Below are 19,137 nucleotides of genomic sequence, written 5' to 3'. Positions count from 1 at the left end.
GATGTTTTATGTACTAATGAGCAGCAAATTTTGCAAATATCCCTACTTCATTAGTCACTGTCTCCTGTTAAGGTAGTTAATTTTCATGATCACATTCAAGTTTCTATTACCACGTAAGTCTTAAGTCCAGGGAAACAGTTATTAATTGCCTGAGTCTTGATCTTCTCTAAAAGCTTTGCATGTAAAACTTTGTTGAAATAAATTATGCCTGCCAGATGGCCCAGGTCCAATAATTAAGACAACATTTGTACCAATATGTACAAGTTGTGACGCTGTGTGAAAATGATGCTTTTAGAGTCAGATCCTGTTCTGATTATGGAAAGGAACAGTGAGAAATTTCTCAGGGAAGAAATAGAAGGCAGACGGTAGAGGCAGAGGTGTGTTTTCTGATAGAGGTCTGTGACCAGTGGTGTTCCAAAAGGATCAGTGCTGGGACCTCTATTATTTGAAATGCATATGAATGCTTCAGATGAAAATGTAGGTGGGCTGATTAGTGAGTTTGCAGACAACACAAAAATTGGTGGTGCTGTGGAAAGCAAGGAAGGCAGCAGGACGTAGATCAGTGGAAGTTTGAGTGGAGAAATGACAGATGGATTTTAATCCAGACAAGTGTGAAGTGTGGCATTTTGGAAGTCAAAATCAAGAGTAAAGTAAATGGTAGGATGCTCAGGAGCATCAATGAACAGAGGAATCTTGGGAAGCAAGTCCATAGCTCCCTGAAAGTGGCAACACTCATAGATAGGGTGGTAAGAGATAAGATATCTTTATTAGTCACATGTACATCAAAACACACAGTGAAATGCATCTTTTGTGTAGTTCTGCAGGCAGCCCTCAAGTGTCGCCATGCTTCCGGCACCAACGTATCACACCCACAACTTCCTAACCCGTACGTCTTTGAAATGTGGGAGGAAACTGGAGCACCCAGAGGAAACCCACGCAGACACGGGGAAAATGTACAAACTCCTTACAGACAGCGGCTGGAATTGAACCTGGATCGCTGGTGCTGTAATGACATTACGCTAACCGCTACACTGTCGTGCCTGTGTATGACATACTTACCTTCATCATTTGGGGCATTAAGTATAAAAACTGAGAAATCATATTGCAGCTGTATAAAACTTTAATTTCGCCACGTTTGCAGTATTGTGTGCAGTTCTGGTTGCCACACGAAAGGAAGGATGTGAAGACTTTGGAGAGGGATTCAGAAGAGGTTCACCAGGACATAACGAGAGGTTGGACAAACTTGGATTGTTTTGTCTGGAGAATTGGAGGACGAGAGGCAACCTGATGGTATATAAAATTATGAGAGGTGTAGGCAAGATATATAGTCAGTCTTTTCCCCAGGGTCAGAATGTCAAATAAGAAAGGACATAGGTGTAAGGTGAGAGAGGGGAAGTTTAAAGAAGATTTGTGAGGAAAGATTTTTACACAAAATGGTTGGTACCGGGAAGGCACTGCGGGGGAGGTGGTAGAAGCACATACAATGGCAACGTTTAAGAGGTATTTAGACAAACACACAAACAGGCAGGATATAGACCATGTGCAGACAGATGGGATTAGTTTAATTTAGCAACTTGGTCGGCACAGACATGGTGGGCCAAAGGGCCTGTTTCTGTGCTACACATTTCTATGTTTCTCTGTTTCTAAATATGTTTGTTGAGATATTGCGTCAGAGAGTCCTAGATAGGGACATAGATTTATACAGCATGGAAACAGGCCCTCTGGCCACTTAGTCCACATGGACCATCAAGTATCCATTTACACTAATCCTACACAAATCATATTTTTTTCTCTTTACTTTCCTATCCACTCCCCTCAGATTCTTCCATTCATCTGCACACCAGGGGTGATTTGCTGTGGCCAATTAACCGGATGACCTGTGCGTCTTTAGGATATGTGAGGACATCTTCCAAAGGAGAGGTCTGGCTTGGAAGAATACTGGCAAGTATGACTTAATTCAATTTTTTTTCAATTGGATTTAGTTAAATACTTAATAATTGTTTTTATATTTTAGAGTCTTAATTTAAACAAAAATAAAAACAATTTTAATTTGTTCAATGATGTTCAATTATTGTTGAATAATTTTGAATGCCAGGGACATTCAGAAGCATTGAATTGATTTGATAGCCGGCAAAGCCAAGGGTAATGGCTTAGCTAGCAGTCAAAATGTTTTCAACAACTTTGTGGTATGGCTACAATATGCTCAACACAATCCAACCTCCCAAAGCTTTTGCATTACATCATGTAATGGCCTGTTACTGCACTAGGACTAACCAGTTAAGACAGGGGTAGTCAGAGAATCATTAAGCCATACAGCATAGAGGCCCTTCAGCCCATCATATCCATTTTAATAATCAAGTCCCTCTCTATACTAATCACATTTACTAGTCCTTGGCCCATGTCCTGCCAAGTCAGAGAAATTCAAGTGCTAGGCTAGATAATTCTTAAATGTTGTGAGGGCACCTGCCTCCACCACTCCATTCGGCAGTGCATTCCACATTCCAGCCACCTTCTGGGTAGAAAGGTTTTTCAGCATATCCCTACTAACCTCTTATCTTTTACCCTGAACCCATGACCTCTAGTTTTAGATACCCCTGTTATGGGGAAAAGTTTCCCATTGTCAATCCTATTCATGCCCTCCATAATTTCCAAACCTCTATCAGGAACCCAACAGCTTCCTTCACTCCAAGAACACAAACGTAGCCTATCCAGTTTCTCCTCATAACTGAAATGCTCCATCCCAGGCAACACAAACGATAGTTTTAGGCTGCCAGTCAACACCAGCAGATCGAGAAAATTTAAATTCTTTCTTAACATGGATAGGCTGGGTTTATTTTTCTTGGAATAAGGGAGGCTGAGAGGTACACTGATAGAAGTATATACGATAATGAAAGGCATAGATATGGTAGATGGTCAAAATCTTTTTTCCCATGGTAGGGGCAATAAAAAGAAGAGGGCATCAATTTAAAGGAAGACGAAGGAGTCTTAAAGGGGATCTGAGGGGTAAGATTTTGTTTAAAAAAAGGTAGTTGTTGATATCTGGACCATGTTCTCAGAGGAGGTGGTAGAATCAAATACAATTACTATATTAAAGAGGCATTTAGACAGACACTTAAATAGATAAGGCATGGAATGATACAGTCCTAATGCAGGCACATGAGATTAGAGTATATGGGCAAAAAGGTTGACATGGACGTGGTGGGACAAAGGACCTGTCTGTGTACAGCATTACTGTATGACTTGCTGGGTCTATGGTTCTACTTAGGTCAACATCTTTTGTAGGTGTCTTACCACTGACGACATATTATGGGTCATTACATCACTTTTTCATTGGTGAATGAGTTATGGAAGATTGTTAAGCTGAGCTAGCATTTTAATGCACAGTGAAATATTGCAATTTTGTGGCTATAGTCCATATGTTCCAATAACCTTTCGTGTACTGAAAGATTTCAAGGTGCTCTACAATTAGGATCAGAGATGAGCAAGAATGATAGGGAGGTTTAGCAGAAGGTACAGCCCAAGACTAGCTTTACCTGAGGCTTCTGAAGGAGAAGATCATACAATAATGCAAAGGAAGTTAGGAACTAAGATCTGAAGGCTGGTTGGTGGGACAGAACAAGAGGCAGGATCAGAAAGAGTGGCTCAAGGTGTAAAACAGCAGGATGTATACATGCAGAAAGGACCAATGACATGGAAGGATTTCCGATGAAAATTTTGAAGATGATCTGCCAAAGGATGGGGATTAAATGAAGACTGGCAAAGCTGGAGATAACAGGTGACCCCATGTATATGTGGCATAAGATACGAGCATGGAGTCTGATTCAGATGAATATTATTAAATCAAAGTCAAGAAAAAGAGTGAGAGTGGATTGAGATATGCAAGATATGCTTTATACGTATTATTAATCCATGGTCAACAATTGTTTCTTTAATGCTAACACACCTTTAAAGATTATTTTTACGTAATTAACTGCTGGTTAGTGTTTAATGAACAAAGGCCTAGAAGGAGGTTGCTTGTAAGAACACAATTATAAGAGTGTCTACTGGCTTGTAATCTGTTTCATGAATAAAGAATCTTTGCTGATCATCCAAAATCCCAACAGCTTCCAGTATCCTGGAGAGTGAATCAGGGAGAAACTGCGAGAAGGACTGAGGTGGGCAATATTTTGGAAATAGAAGTCTTGATGTTTAACAAGGATTTGGAGAATAAAGCTCCTCTTAAAATCGTATAGATAGTGCACTGTATGGCTGAACTTAAGAAGCCATCCTCAAAGGGAGATGAGACCAGGGAATATACAAAGTAGTTTCTGTCAGGGACCAAGAAATACTTCGGCCTCATTGGTTTTGAGCTACAGGAAGGCTGGTTATCCTTGATTTGATGTTGTACTGCCACCATCCCTAATTGTCTCCATTGTGAAAGTAGTTAAGAGCTTCTCTGGGTCTACTGGGTCAAATTTCCTTCCCTGAAGGACATCAGTGTGCCACAGTGCTTTTAATGACTATCTGGTCGCTTCATGCTTACCATTACTGATACTTGCTTTTTAATCCAGATTCATTTAATTACTTGAATTTAAATTTCACAGCTGCCATGGTGGGATTTAATCTCTTGTCTCAGGTGGTGTCCAATAAATTAATTACAGTGCTCCTGTACCCATAACTGTGATGGCCAGAATAATTTCACCTACTGCGATTATGCAGAAAAATCCCTTATCCCATCAATTTCTGCTGAATTGAAAACAAGGACTTGAACTTTATTAGGACACAGTCTATGCACTATACTGATAAGATTTCTTTGTGAAGAATTTAAACTTAATTTTAACATCTTCATCTTAGCATGAGAAAAATGTGTGTGCATGTGTGTTTGTGTGTGTGTGTGTGTGTGTGTGTGTTGGGGGGTTGGTTATTGACCACATTATGGAATATTAGATGTAAACCAATGATCTACAAGGTGGATTTAAATACCTGATGTGTAAATATATCCTGTGCACACAAATATCAGAATTCTGCAAAATAGGCAGCAAAGGGGAGCCAAACTTAATACCACATTCAGTGGCAATGTACCAATTCTCCATCGTTAATGACGCTGGGAGGAATGTGGGATTCATTGAAGTCAATGAAACCACTGAGTTTCAGGATTATGATGCACATTTACTATTATGTATGTATATTTTCTGCTGCCTACCAATGAAAATTTTGGATCCCAGTTCCTTTTCTAATTAAATTACTTTTGGTCTGAGAGCAATTATTAAACCCAATGTAAAAAATTGAAGTCGGGTCAACTTTGTTGGGCTATGCTATTTTAATTTAAGGATTAGGAATCTCTTAAATTGGAAAATCAAGAAGAATGCTTTGACAGATTGACACCTTCTCTGGTGACCATTTTAATGTGTGAGATAACTCTGGAACCAAATTGAACTCACCGTCATTCAACGCAATAAAAAATAAGTAGACTTAACCCATCAAATTTCATTACCGTGGAAGATTGAGAGCAGTGTTCTTTGGTTTTTGATTGCCTGCTTCACATTATCTGCATTGTAAAGGTGAATGCCTTTGATTTTGATTGCTACTTCATTCAGAAAGTGGGTTACAAATTTAATTATTCTTCCTAATTGACTTATCTATTTTCAAATTGCTCTGAGTGACTCCTGATGAGGACATTGTAGTCAGGGAATTACAGCAATTTGAAATCAATGCCGCTGATCATTTGTAGCTAAGGTTTCTCTTAATGAAGTTTCAATATATGTGTCTTGTTCATTAGGTCCTTTGTTGTCCCAATGGCTCAGAGGTTTGAATAATAAGGGTGCTTTATAAGTGTCTGCCACACATGCATTGAGTTTTTTTTATTGACTGAAAGTCTTACACTGGTGTGCTGCCCATTCAGCTTAACTGACTCCACTCAAACCTGTTTCACTGATTTACTTATTGATCTGTGTCTAAAGATGCAAACAGTTCCTACATTTCTTCCAAGAGGTATCCATCAATAAGATTAGTTACATACATTTACACAACTGTGGTAACACAAATCATCCATTAATTACATAGCATTTGCTGCACAGAAATAGGCCACCTGGGTCATCTTTTACATGTTAATGCATTGTAAGTGCCTTCTCCATATATGACCAGAGCTTTCCAATGCCTTTGCACTTCCTTCCTTATCCAGCTTCCCCTCAAATGTTTCTATCTTCTAATCTACAATGCAGCATTCTAATCACTGTCACTGGAAAGAGAGGTTTCTCCTAAATTCCTTATTGGATTTATTAACAACTTTAATTCTGGCCCCTATTTTGGACAGTGAATGCCTTATATCTTTAATTTCCAGTTTTGAAGTGATTATCTTACATTGCTGATGTCCTTATTTCTGAGTTACTTTCTGATATTTATGATCCCTATTTTTGAAGGGACGACCTAATGGTTATGGCCCCTGGTTATGGGATGGGTCTCTTAGATTGGCGAACCCTAGTTTTTGAGCAATTATCTTACAATATTAAACATCTTATACTTAAAGGAACCTTATATTTATTACACCTGTGCATAAAAGATCCCATGAACAACCCATGTGAAACAGTTGAAATAGGCACCTTGCACTCTGCTTATGATATTGGGTTTAATTGGAGTCAAAGAGATATTGAGTTTCATTGGAGTCAAGGAGATATTGAACACATTCTGTTTGGATGTTGCCCAAGGAATAAACAATCGACAACTTCAGGACAAGGTCAGGACAATCGACAATTTTAAGGTTTTCCACAACACAACTTTTTCACGCTTCCATTGGAAAACAATGACCGTGTGCAAGGACAGGGAGAGAAATGATTTCTGCACTGTTTTCCATTTTCCACCGCAGAGTCACCAGTCAACTTTGCTGTCAGACAGAGTCATTCACCTCCAACCCCAATCTGCAAAGAAATGTATATGTGAGGTGGTTGACATGAATAAAACAAAATTAGTTAGCACCTACTCCTAACATGAGCCATCCACACTCACCAATGACCAATCTGGTAACTATGAGCTTCCTCTTTTCCTGGATCCTCTGATGTGAATGCTGCCCAAGACCACCCTGACTAAAAATGACATAACCTTGCAAGGCAGCAGGACCCTGTGTGATGTAATGCTATGACATGAGCAGGACAGATTAAGCCTGCCCCTATATCAGCAGAGGCATTAATGACAACGGGCTAAACCAAGCCCCCAGTCTTAGGCGAGTAGAAGTGCCTGTCAAAATCTGTAAGTGTTCAGAGAGAATTAGAAAAAAACTTTCAGAATTAGTGAAAAAATAACATTGGATTAACGTAAATGGGAGCTTGATCAACACAATCTCAATGGGTTGAAGGGCCTTTTTCTCTACTATGAGTCCATGGCTCACACTTGAGGGGTTATGTGGTCTACTCCTGCTCCTAATTCATATGTTTGTATATATTTCATAAAAAGAAACATTTTTAAGTCAAATCAGTTAATCCGAAATTATCTTATACCGACTGAGCCATTCCTCCCAATGTGTTGACAAGTTTTCCAGCATAACCACTAGGAATATCACCACGTTTGTCCTGACTGAATATTGGAGCACAGCAGGAGAATAATTGATGAAGATTGGATTGCAAGTTTGGGACTTCACTGCACTAGATTGCCAAACTTGGGGTCATTTTTGCTCAGAAAACCAGGCAGTTCAGTGTGGACAAAATGTATCAGACAGGTTGTGCAATGGGGCTCGGGTAGCAGAGCATCTAAATTGTTAATCCAGAGATTTGAACCAATGATAAGGAGAATGTGTCAGTTCCCTCCATGACAACTGCCTAGTGAGAAAGCTGAAACTGAATTGATCACATCTGGTATAAATGTACAGTAATTCTAAAGTACCGGATTATTATAAAAAAAAATCTGATTCACCAGCTTTCTTCAGGAATTGAGATCTACAGTCTTGGTCTGATATATATGTGATTCCACATTCATAATAAAGCAATCTACTCTTAATTGTCCTCTGAAATGACCTCTCTTCAACAGCAGTTAAAGGTCAGCAATAAAATGTTGGTCTTGCCTGAGATACCCACATCATGAGATCGATTTCAATAAAAGGTGGAGATTCACTATTGACTACATCTGTAATTCAAACTGCAATTATATTATAAGCAGCATTGGGTTTGTCAAGAAACTCATTTCACGTTAAAACTGAAGTAATAATGCAATTGCACCTTTAATTCAGTGTCATAATCCCCAGACGACAAGTTTATGCATGCTCAGGGGGCAATTTCAACAGCTGGTGGGTTTGGTTGAACTGCCTTGCCTGATTTTAGCCTCTGCTGAAGGGAAAGAAGGTGTGATACTGGAGGTTCATTGGATCCTATGGGTTTCTTGCAAGTGAAAATGAAAAAAAATCTTGTAAATGCTGTAGTTAAACAGCAATGCTAAACTTGTACATATGTACAAACAATTACTCCCAATTCAGTGCATCTGTGGAATCATTCAGGTGAATTCTGGATCCGTATCTTACTTTTTAAAGCTGGTCTTAGTTTTATTAATTTCTTTGGAAAAATTAAAGCTGTATGACTTTTCATTGTTTCCATGAAAGATCTATTTTCATGGATACTTTGAAGAAATTGGTGCATCATTAATCCCGTGAGTAACGAAAACAAATTTACCTTCAGGCAAACTCACACTAAGTAGAAAATACTCATTCATATTTCACTCAAAGAACTGCAACCCTGATCTCTCTTCTACAATGGTTTCTAGACTTGTTCAGAGGTAACTGCACGATATACACTGCATACCAAGAACTCAGTAGTACAAATTTTTACAAGATTGTTAATGTCCTAGATTATTTACGAGCCCAAGGCAAATCAGTCCTGTACCTTCGTGGGCAAAAGCAATTCCTGTCAAAGGATTGAGCTGGACACTGACAACCAAATTCTTGCCTCGAGATTCTTGACAATTAGCCAGGGAAGCAGAGTCATTGAATAAAATCATTGAATCACAGAAAGAAGCCTTTTGGCCATTCTATGACAGATGTTGGTACAACAATCCCAGTAGTCCTGATCCCCCACGATTTTCACATGGCCCTACAAATTGTTCTCATTCAAATGCCTATCCAATTCCCTTGATAATACTCTTCCACCATTTTTACAAGCAATGAGTTTCAGATCATCAGATCAGGCAACATCTGTAGAGAGGTAGACAGAGTTCACATTTGAGATGAAAGGTCATCAACCTGAAATATTCTTTCCTCGCAGGTGCTGCCCAACATGTTGAGTATTTCCAGGATTTTCAATTTTTATTTCAGATTTCCGCCTCTGCATTTTATTTTGTTTCTTGGTTTTCAGGTTATAATCACTTGCAGATCTGTTTTGTACCTCTTGCCCAAGATTTTAAATCTGTGTTCCCTGTTTCTTGACTTCTCTCATTTTCACTCTCTCAAATGACTTCTCTCCATTTACTTTTTCTACACTAACCTCAAGAAGACAGACCATAATATACCTGGACTATGGAAAGGAAAAAATATCATACATACTTTCATTCTGATCTTTCTTGCTCATTATGATGCCTATATATGTGGCCTCTGGGATTGAACTTGGTGTTATTGCATCTTGAACCAAAGAGCCTGACACTCATTATTCAGACTCTCATTAGGGGATTGACTAATTTTGAAAGGTGTCATCTGCCCATCAGTGAAAGCATAATCGTATCTTGTCGGCGTCAGTGCCTTTAGAATGAAACGGAATGATAATTATTTCACTGCAGAGGAAAAGGTTCAAAAAAGATTGAAATATTAGAAATAGGAGCAGAAACCATAAAACCCTTTTAGCAGATCTGACATTCAATAAGATTCTGGTTGAACCTAGACCTCAAGTCCACCTTCCCAGCATGAACCTCAAATCCCTTGATTCCCTTAAAACTCTGTTAATCTCAACCTTTAATAAACAATGTCTGCTCTAATAAATCTGATGATGTTTTGAGACATTAAGCCAGAGTTTTCTCATGCAGGTCAAGACCCTTTGTTAGGTCATGGAATATTGAGTTGCTTGAGGAATAAGACATGAAATAGTGATATGGATGGCCTTGTATTGAAAGAAGAATGAGGGTCATTGGTTATAGGCCATGAGCTGAGTTGGCAGTTGAGGACTCCAGGGCTTGGCCTGCAGGCTCACTCTCCTTGGGAGCCAGAGCCCTGTGTAAGATTCAAGTAAATGTGGAGATGACTGGCTCCTGTATCTCCTCCCCCTGTGCTGAGCAAGTCCAGTCCAAGCCAAGTCTGGTGAGGCAGGGAATAAGGGCATATTAGTTCATCAGTCCCTCTCATTGTTGGACCCACATTCTTTCATTGAGTGTATGGAAACCAATGCAATATAGTAGTCTTGGATTCTCAGCCTGGCCATCTTAATTCACTATTGTTATAATATATTTGAACATGGTTTACATGTTATGTCAATGTCTGATTTCAGTTATTACTTTGAGTGAAATGATACTACCAGTGGCTCCCTCGCCCACCTTGATGACCTGCCCATCTCCTCTCCTCCCCTCCTCTGTTCCATGCTCCACTGCCCTCTCCTACCTGATTCTTTCTTTAGCCCTTGGCTTCTTCCACCTATCACCTCTCAGTTTATGACATCTTCTCCCCCTCCCCCACCCACTAGAGTGAAGGCTGACACTTATTTTCAGAATGCTGCAGTAATTGTTTCCTTCCATTGTGACAATAAACTTTGAAAAACAAAGTACTAAGCAATGCGATGCTCATCTACACTAGCTATCTGTACGTTGGATATTCTCACAGTGACTACCCATATGAACTGACATTTCCACAAATCTTCCAGCACATATATAGAGATGCTTTGAACTGCACAGACCCAAGCTCCAAAAGACATGAAGCTCCACACCAAAAAAAATCCTTACAGAATTTATTTTATATCATGAAGTAAAACATCATCAAGATCAATAAATGCAGAACAAATAATTCAGAAATTACAACATGGAATAAATTGGAAAACCTTGTGGCATTACTTGTGTCTGTGCCAGCTATGACTCAGAGACTGTCTCTCTGTGTCTGAAGGGTGTGGCTCACTTCCAACAATCAAAAATCAAGCATATATTTCCATGCAAACGACTGAGTGCATTCTTTTGAAGGAGTAAAGTCCTTCTGCCTACTGCAGCCACTCTGCCTACTCAGGTGGATGAAAAGGTTTCTGTGACATTATTTGAAGATAATTATCCTTGGTGTCCTAGCCAACATTTGTCCTTCTATCTGGGTCATCACTGCAATTCTGTTTGTGGTAGATTGCTGTGGTTGTCTTGTAACCTCCGACTGCAACCACACATCACAGAGTCATAATAGCTGAAGGGGAAGCCATTTGTCAATTGAGGGCAGGTCAGTTCTCTGTCCAGCAGTCCAGTCACTCCCACTCATCGTCCCGACCAACTTTACTTCCTTGGTTTTAGATGCTTTCAGACAACCTCATGGAGGCAAAGACATGGCCTCACCTTCAGAGTCACAAATCCAATTGCAGTTCCTAAGTTTTCGAGAAATCAGAAAATCTAATCTCTGTTTGTATCAATATGTCTCTCCTTCCTCCATGTCTCCAATACATTTTAACATGGCTTCATTACAGTTTCAAAACATCACAGAGCATTCACAATCAAGGACCTCAATTGTAAGTAAATTTGTGAATCCTATTAACTTGGGTAATTTTGATCTTAACAAATCTGCTGCAAGTTTTAAATAACAACTTCCATGGAAACAAACCATGACCTTCCCATTGACATGTTTATAAATAAGGCTAAATATGTACCTCTCTCTTGGCAAAACTACCAGTGACTGTACTCAAAATCTATCTGAAAAGTGTTTCTAAAAGAAAACATCTGCTGAATTCTGATTTCTTTCACACCTTTAAAGTTTCTGGAAGTTCTTCACAGTCAATGAATTGGAAGAATCAAATAATGAATTTCAAGACAAACATCCCAGCCCATCTGCTATGCCTCACATGTTTAATATATTTCCTTTTGCTGTGTAATTAATTCCTGGTACCGGCATGGCAGTCAACTCATCCCTGAAACATGCCGCAAAGAGGAATTGCTAAATCAACAGTTAATCTTTTTCATTCACCTGTGAGTCCGAGGGTGTCATTTATTGCATCCGGTGCTCCCGATGTGGCCTCCTCTACATCGGTGAGACCCGACGCAGATTGGGTAACCGCTTCGTTGACCACTTTCGCTCTGTCCGCCGCAACAACCAGGACCTCCTGGTGGCCACCCACTTCAATTCCACATCCCATCCCCATACTGACATGTCTATCCGTGGCCTCCTCTACTCCTACGTTGAGGCCAGACACAGGTTGGAGGAACAAAACTTCATATTCCGTCTTGGGAGTCTCCAACCTGATGGCCTTAACATTAATTTCTCTAACTTCTGGCAGTCAAAGACTTTTTCCCAGGGCAACAATGGCTAACACAAGGGGACATAATTGTAAGGTGATTGGAGGAAGGTATAAGGGGGATGTCAGGGGTAAGTTTTTTACATAGAGAGTGGTGGGTGCATGGAACGCACTGCCTGCAGAGGTTGTGAGGGCAGATACATTAGGGACATTTAAGAGACTTTTTGATAGACACATGAATGATAGAAAAATGGGGGGGCTATGTGGGACGGAGGGTCAGATAGATCTTCGAGCAGGATAAAATGTCGGCACAACATTGTGGGCCGAAGGGCCCGTACTGTGCTGTAGTGTTCTATGTTCTAACTCCACCCCTTCTTTTTCTACCCCCCCCCACCCTTTCGTCTTCCTTTATTCCCGTGGCTCCCTTCCCCCACCTTGATGACCTGCCCGTCTCCTCTCCTCCCCTCTTCCATCCTTTATTCCATGGTCCACTGCCCCGTCCTACCAGATTCCTTGTTCTTCAGCCCTTGGCCTCTTCCACCTATCACCTCTCAGCTTATTACATCTTCTCCCCCTCCCCCACCCACTACCTTCCCCCATCACCTGAACTCACCTATCCCCTGCCTGCGTGTACTCCTCCCCCTCCCCCCACTTTCTTATTCTGGCTTCTGCCCTCTTCCTTTCCAGTCCTGATGAAGTGTCTTGGCCTGAAACGCTGATCGTTTATTTCCCTCCATGGATGCTGCCTGACCTGCTGAGTTTCTCCAGCGCTTTTTGTGTATTGCTCCAGATTCCAGCATCTGCAGAATTCTCGTGTCTCATCTTTTTCATTAACATTGTTTGAAGCATAACACAGAGTAACATATTGTAAGCGTTCCTTTATCTTCTTCAAATGTTCCTTCCTTGCTTGTCCTCTGTATCCATTTGGACAAACAAACAGACTCTTGGTTTAACATCACTTCGGAAATATAGTACAGTCAAACTCCAATCATCCTGAAAGTTTGGCATCTCGCTCTTTAGGTGCTGTTTCCCGTGATCCCTTTAAACTCACCAGGGCCCCATTTCCACATTCCTTATAAACTCAGAAAGGTCCTATTGCCACAATCCTTTGAAACTAACCAGTGGTCCTATTCCCACATTCCTCGTAAACTCTCTGGGTTTTGTTTCCTGGGCTCCCTTTAAATTCACCTAGTTGACTGAAAGATTTATTATACACTTGTGTAACATCTAAAAGAATGTATTAAAAGTGGTGTGGGGAATTAATTTTAATAGTCAGGAAAATCTGCCAGTCCAGCTCCACCATTGCTCCAAGCTTGCTGGATTCACAGGGTTTTACTGTTTCAGAATCAGAATCAGATTTATTATCACTGACTCACATGATGTGAAATTTGTTGTCTTGCAGCAGCAGTACAGTGCAAAGACAAAGTTACTGTAAATTACAAAAATAAATAAATTGTGCAAAAAAAAGGAATAATGAGGTCATATTCATGGGTTCATGGACCATTCAGAAATCTGATAGAGGAGGAGTAGAAGTTGTTTCTGAATTGTTGAGTGTGGGTCTAAGGCTCCTGTACCTCCTCCCTGATGGTTGAAACGAGAAGAGGGCATGTCCCAGATGGTGAGGATCCTTAGTGATGGACGCCACCTTCTTGATGCACTGCCTCTTGAAGATGTTCTTGATGGCGGGGAGGGTTGTGCCTGTGATGGAGCTGACTGAGTCTACAACCCTCTGCAGCCTGAAACTAATCCTGAGACTGCAACACTCGCTCAGTACTGCTTTGGTGACAGCCAAGATAATCTGTTCAAATCCACAACTTTCACTGGAATATCAAGTAATTGTTGCATTTCGGTAGCACCATCCTTCAAATTGGAAGTTAAACCAGAAGCCCATATAAATGGTGCAAAGATGTGCAAACTTTGTAATGATTATCACTGCACAATGTGCAGTATATTTTGGGTTGAACCTTACATTGAATCAACTATCTTGATTTACAGGGTTGTTTTGCAGTTATTCATTAAAATTGTAACATTTTTCTTGAGCAGTGGAAAAAGATGAAAAGCAGTGTTTTAGCCACGCACTTTTATCAAATGAAGGACGGAAGAATACAGCAGGAAGTTGCTGTACAAATGCCCAAGCTGATATATCAAATAATATCAAAATTGTATTAATAATGTACATGACAATATAACCTTGACATTTTCATATTGATTTGGCTTTCAAACCAAATAAAACATTCAAAGAAAATCCTACTAATTTACGGAGCTGTCTTGAATATGTTTAGTCAGGGTGGTCTTGGGCATCATCCACATCAGAGGATCCAAGAAAAGGTCTCGAATACGGCTATTGTAGGATGGTCCCATAAAATGGACTTCTCTCATGAGGACACAAGGACATAGGTGCAAGAGTCAGGCATTCGGCCCCTTAAGCTTACTCCTCTATTCAACAAGATCATTGCTGATCTTTTATCCCAACATTATCTTCCTGAACTATCTGCATAGCCATTGATTCTTCTGATACCCAGTTTTAAATGGCGATGTCCTACAAAGTGGTCACACAATCTGCAGGCTAATCTAAAGGAGGCCACATTGTGAGTACCACATGCAGTACATTAAAGTGGCAGAACTGCAAGGAAATTTCTGCTTCATCTTGGAGAAGTGTTTATGTCATGACATGAAAGCTAGGGCAGAGGTAAAGGGACAGGTGTTGCATCTCCTGTGCTTGCAAGGGGAATGGCTGTTGGTGGAGTTGGAATCGTGAACTAGCGACTCGGGGGGAGGGATAGTCTTTTCAGAATGCTGAAAGGGGAAATCTGTCTGGTGGTGGTATTTCATTGAAGGTGGCAGACATTACGAAAGATGATCAGTTGAATTCTGAGCCTTGTGGGGTGGAAGATGAGGGCATAATGAACACTGCCAATGCTGTGGATGCGAGGAAGCAGCTGAGAGCAGAGGTGCAGGAAACGGAATAGGCTGAGAGCCCTTTCAGCTATGATAGAGAGGAAGCTATGGTTAAGGAAAAAAGTAGACATCTCTGGCATGGAGTGTCTTGTCAACAGAGCAGATGTGAAGGAGCTGGAGATACAAGGAGAAAAGAATGGAACAGGGTGGAAAGAGGTTCAATCCGGCACAGTAGTGCAAATTTTGTCGTTAAAGGAAAGGAAGGGATTTTTCTTCTCTGTCTTTGGCCTCCTGCATTGTTCCAACAAAGTCCAATGTAAGTTGAGGAACAGCATCTAAACTTCCGCCGAGGCAAGGTACAGCCCTCAACTTCAATAAAATCTTGATCAGCCTTTCCAGCTTGTGTCATACTGGCCAGTCCTGTATTTAAACTCAGTGTTTCCTCTCTCCCCAAAGTGCTGATGAACCTCCTGGGGTTTTCCAGCATTCCCTTTTATTTCAGATATCACAGTTCCAGCATTGTTCTTCCTCTGTCCCCTATCTCACTATTTACACCTCCTGCAGACAGACTAACTGGCACTAACAAGCTTTCACCACCTTCACCAGCTGGCACCAACCCACGACATGTATTTCTCTCTGGATCTGTCTTATTTAACTCAATTGTGTCATCATCTCATTTTTGTTCAATTGATTGAACTGAATGAATGCACGAGAATGAACTCTGTGTATTTTTTGGTTCTAACTGTGCTCTTTCTTTCGTAATTTATGTTTAATTTATGTTTTTCTTCTGAATGTTGTGCCTCAAATGCTATGTGTCTGTAATGCTGCTAGAAGTAAGTTTTACATTGCACCTGTGCAGATACTTGTTATATGCATCTACTCGTGCATACAATAATAAACTCGACTTGACAATAAACTTGACTTGAATGCTTCAACATTTTGTTCAACTGGAAACATTTCATCTGTTAGATAAAAGTGGTGGGACAGGGTGGCAGTGGGGGGAGGAAGGGGACTTTCATTTCCATCTTGAGCTGTTTCCAACACCATTCACGATGTAGTGATATTGTTCTTGTGTTAAATTTCAATCATTGCTCCTCTATTTACATATTTAGTTCAGCTTACTGGTCAATTTTAAAAAAGTCTGTCCAACTCCATCCTTCCATTTTGAGTCCTGACTAATTTACAGTGGGATTCTGAACATGTTAGTGATGAGGATTTGGAACAGAAACTGTCCAGCACCAAGCCCTGCATCATCACACTCTGTACTTCACTCTGCCACAACATAGCTCCTTGAACTCTGTTTCTGGCAATTTCCTACACAGTCTTTAATTCTTCCAAGGAGGGATAGTTAAATTGTGCCCGTGACATTGTTCCTTTAACTTACTCATTTACTGCTTCAAAAATCTCTATGGTCATTTTTTACCTACATGTCAAGCTGGTGAAATGCTTTTTTGTCATCTTCCAAAGTCAAGAGTGATCACAGCAGAAATCACAATGCAGCCAGGAATCCAAAATTTAATGACAGGCATTGATTCCCGGGCTTAGTACAAATGATCCAAATATTGGGTAGCCTGTGCATGTCATGGATCACAGTGAGAAAGATCTCAGCAACAGGAATTATCTGATATGCCAACCATAAAAATCATCATGGCATTAAAAAAATTAAAAGGTATAACATTTCCCTGTGAATGTTAAAATAACAATTACCTGAAAAATGAGTCTTTCATAGTTCAAGGAAACCTGAAGTATGTACAGCTTGGAAAAACAATTATCAGGAGTCCTTACTGAAATTGAAATGCATGACTAAAGAAAGTTAATGGAGGCTCTTTGAAAATATTTCTCCACGCAAATGGTGTCAAGTGGATCTGTTGTTTAACTAGGATATCAAACTAAAAATATCATAAAATGGTAGGATTGGGAGATGTAGAATTGTTTTTTTTAGAAGGATAAGAATAACAGGACAAAAGAGCTTCTCTGTCTGAGCCTATTTTACGACCTGAATTTTAGTTTCTGCTTATTTGGTTTCTCTCTAATCCTCAATAAGTTTGCTTCATAAACAAAAGTGTTTCAGAATTGGTCTCATAGGCTTGATGTATCATATTTAATTGTAAATGTAAAATAATAATTCATTATATGGACCTACTCAGAAACAATCATTGGTATAGGTTAATTAGCTTTAACGTCTGGGACCATCAGTGCTGTCTCCTTTAAATGGACGGAAATCTTATTATAATGTTTTGATTGTTATATCGCAGTCAGTCAGACTCCACTCTACTACATTCATGGTCAAATCTTCAAATTTCTTTCATATTAAATATAAAAAATGAGCTTAATTGTATTGAGACAATATCGTTTCCTACAATATAGTAATGACATAAGACCTTCTTGAAGAACATTAGGAGCATATAATCTGAAAGCAGAACTGCAGAATGTACTGAGTGGGATATTTTATAAGTGGGTGATTTTAGTGTGTGGGGAAGCAATAAATACCATTAACTTAGAGAAGATATGAAAAGATACAAAGTTAAAACGTTTGCACTTTGCAGTAGTTTCTAGAAGGGAGAAAAAAACATCTTCATTAGTTTAGAAAGCCAAATGTTTTGGAACTTTAATGCTCAAAGCAGGATTTTCCTTTAAATCCAAATAAAAGTAAAATATAGTGAAAAATTCATATCTCTGCCGTTTGCAGTCTAACACATGGCTGCTCACTTTGGCTCTGATTCCTCTTTCCCACATTCATACAGAAGCAGTGGCGATTCAGAATGCTATTTTTCATTTTCATTGTCGCCTGCCATCTTAAAATGAAAGGTTCACTAGCTTTAATCCCACTGGACCTGGTAAACTTGCAGAAACTGGCAAAAAACACGGACTGAATTATATCCCAAAAGCTAGATGCAGACCTTTGTCAAATGAAGTCTGAGTTTTAGGCCTTGAAATTCAAGTTCACTGATAGTCACAGTGGTAGGGAGTTTGAAAGTATGAAGTATCAGGTTGGAAAACTGTGAGTAATATTGCTCTTCTGATCTCACTATTGTGCTATTCAGAAGCAGAGTACATAATCTTGAGTGTTATTAACACTAGATATTGGTAAATTAAAATTTTAGTATCTGTTACACTATAAATTTTCCATATTTCCATACTTCCTTATGACATAGAAGGAATCCATCTTGGCCCATCAAGTCTAATGCTGGTTTATGGGACAATCCTATTTCTCCCATTAATTTTCTTTGTAACCTATTCTTCCCACATTGTCCCCAGATTCTACTATTCAGCAAGGGAAAATTTACACTGGCTAGTTAACTGACCAATGTTTGTGGGATGTGGGAGCTTTATCCACTGAAGAGTGTTCTTTTAACAATTGAATTCCAAAATGATGCATGACCCTTCACTTCATAAAATGTATACATTATATGGTTCTGAAGAAAAGTCATTAACCTGAAACATTACAACTGTTACTCTCAGTCTGCCTGATCTGCTGAGTATTTCCGGAATGTTTCGTGTTTACTTTAGATTTCACATGATCAAATTCAATTAAAATCTGAGTAGAAGCTACAAAGAGATCAACACATTGAAGTGACCATTCTTCCAACAACATCTCCAAACCCAGCAAATCCAAAACCTCAGATATTTTTTTGACAAAGGTCGATACCAGGTTTTTGGACATAATTGAGTTTGTGGTTTTCACCAGTTCCTGCAAGTTTATCAGGATGGTGGATGGGATGCCAATCAAAAAGCAGACTCTTGCAAAAATATGTATTTCCAATTTACTTTGACGATACAAGAATGTACCTGATGTTTGAAACAATGATGGTGCTTAAATGGTCAATGACATTAAAAGAAAACAAATACAAGAAAGAGTGTGGTGTGATCAAGTTAATATACATAGGTT

Source organism: Pristis pectinata, chromosome 7 (assembly GCF_009764475.1).
Source record: "Pristis pectinata isolate sPriPec2 chromosome 7, sPriPec2.1.pri, whole genome shotgun sequence".
Classification (NCBI taxonomy): domain Eukaryota; kingdom Metazoa; phylum Chordata; class Chondrichthyes; order Rhinopristiformes; family Pristidae; genus Pristis; species Pristis pectinata.
This window is presented reverse-complemented; position numbering follows the sequence as displayed.